The sequence below is a fragment of the Austrofundulus limnaeus genome, unplaced genomic scaffold (genome assembly GCF_001266775.1).
Source record: "Austrofundulus limnaeus strain Quisiro unplaced genomic scaffold, Austrofundulus_limnaeus-1.0 Scaffold777, whole genome shotgun sequence".
Classification (NCBI taxonomy): domain Eukaryota; kingdom Metazoa; phylum Chordata; class Actinopteri; order Cyprinodontiformes; family Rivulidae; genus Austrofundulus; species Austrofundulus limnaeus.
Genome location: NW_013953179.1, coordinates 49226 through 51560, shown reverse-complemented (window position 1 = coordinate 51560; position 2335 = coordinate 49226). Strand labels below are relative to the sequence as shown.

The 2335-nt window shown below is 43.3% G+C and overlaps 1 protein-coding gene across 1 annotated transcript in view; it reads right to left on the bottom strand.

The window, feature by feature from the left end:
- Positions 1 to 1621, bottom strand: part of LOC106532482 (liprin-alpha-1) — a gene marked incomplete at its 3' end in the record, with an annotated part of 13097 nt that extends 11476 nt beyond the window's left edge. Inside the window, 1 exon segment of the mRNA XM_014028538.1 lies at positions 584 to 1621.
- Positions 1622 to 2335: the final 714 nt, after the last annotated feature.

Below are 2335 nucleotides of genomic sequence, written 5' to 3'. Positions count from 1 at the left end.
TGAACTAATCTTTGTTGTAACGTGTTTTGGGGTTTGAAAGCCACTGGGACGTCATGTTTACAGAATAAATGTCTCAGTTTCTCTGAAACTCCCGCCACATATGGAATGACGACCACTAATAAGTTTTTTAATTAGCAAAAGCCCTAAAGCACTAACCAGGAAATTAGTTCCCCTATTAGTGCTTTAGTGTCTTAGGGCAGAGGTTCTCAAACTGGGGTCCATGAGAGGTATCTTAGGAGTCCTCAAAAAATGTCACTAAATTGTTAATTTGGTTTTAATTGTATAAAATGCATGGGGAACAATGAACTAATAAAACAAACATAATAAACTAAATAAAATATATTCCCATGGCATTTAGGTGTTGAAATGACAGTAAATTATCTTTTAAAACAGCAGGGGGTCTCTGGAGTGTTTCTGCCCTTGTATGTGGTCCCCAGACCCAAAAGGTTTGAGTTTCCCTGCTTTAGGAGAACTGTGACCCTCCTGAGCTACAACTGACAGACTGCAGTGAAACCTGCTGAAACAAAGTGTCACAAAATAAAAACACAACGTGTAATGAGTGGTTGGTGTGTGGGTTTCTCACCTTTGCAGGATAATCTAAAGGTTTTTATGAGAATCCACGGTTTTTAAAGATGCAGTGAAGCAGAATCCCAGAGTTTGAAGCAGCTTTAAGGAACTTCACAGATATCCAGAGTCATTCAGGACACATGAACTCCATCCAGAGGCCGGGATTAGCACCGTGTTACAGTAATCCAGGGAAAACAGGCAATATTTTCCTTAAGGCCTCTCTTTTTCACACAGTGATCAGGGGAGAAAGATACTCCAAGTTTGGCCGGCTAACAGCGTTAGCACGTTAGCTGCTGATTCCAAGACTGCATACTTATTTGGAAGTAAATTGTTTATCTCTGCATCTCTTGATGACGGCTACCTTTAAATAAATACACTTAAAATGAATTTAAAACAACATTTGTAGCTGGCAGAGGAGCAGTGCTATCGTCAGGTGACGTGGTAACTGTTGCAGGCTTGCTGGTTAATTTGAAACAGAAATCTTTGGCTTCAAGTCGACTAGCCTGCTAATGCTAACACTAGCTAGTTAGTTTTCGTAACTTCTGAGCATTTGTTTCATAAAAACTACACAACATTACAGCACGAATCCTATAAAACACGCCTCGCGGTGATTAAACGCATTAATCCTGAAAGAGGTCCTCAAACTTTAGCTTTAAAGATCAAACTCTGGTGTAGCCTTAGCGCCCCGGCTAACGCTAGCTTCCCGTGTTTGCGGTGGAGCCGCGTCACCACATCCCGGCTCCGCTCCTCACGGAAACTTCTAGTCCACACCGACTCGGTYCTGCTGGGTCCGGAAGACCCGAGCTACACCGGCAGGCGTTCAGGTCCGACTTTCAGGGCTTCTTTCGGGGTCTCCGACGCTCACAGGTCTGCGGGTCGTTGGTCGCGACCACTGGCTGCCAGGCTCGGCAGTCGGGACATGGAGGCTGTGTGTGCGGGAGGAGAGCGCTCCTTCCCCCGGCGGCCGGCTGGAGGAAGCAGCTCAGGGATGGACCAGGACCACAGACCCGGATTAAAGCAGCTCCGACAAGTCCAGGGTCTGCTGCTTCTCAACACTTATATTATTATCATTATTGATATGTTTTAACAGGGGTGTCACCAGTGGCGTCACTAGGCATATTTGAGGGGGGCTGTAGCCCCCCCTAAAATATTTTAAAGACCCCCTAAATTATTTTTGGTTAATTTTTTTTCTAAAAAATCCAATATGATGTGGTCAGAATAAATAACCATTTAATATTTCATTATTAACTTAAATATATGATCATAAATCTGTCAGTTTCCCTTTAATTTATAATGTAAGGTAGAGATCCTCTTTGGTCCAATCCATTCCACTTCTCATGAAATCCAGTCCACGTTTTTCTGCAAACTTCATTATCCAGTCCATTCCACTTGTTCATACAGAGAACTCCCTCACCACATGAAATCCAGTCCACGTTTTTCTGCAAACTTCATTATCCAGTCCATTCCACTTGTTCATACAGAGAACTCCCTCACCACATGAAATCCAGTCCACGTTTTTCTGCAAACTTCATTATCCAGTCCATTCCACTTGTTCATACAGAGAACTCCCTCACCACATGAAATCCAGTCCACGTTTTTCTGCAAACTTCATTATCCAGTCCATTCCACTTGTTCATACAGAGAACTCCCTCACCACATGAAATCCAGTCCACGTTTTTCTGCAAACTTCATTATCCAGTCCATTCCACTTGTTCATACAGAGAACTCCCTCACCACATGAAATCCAGTCCACGTTTTTCTGCAAACT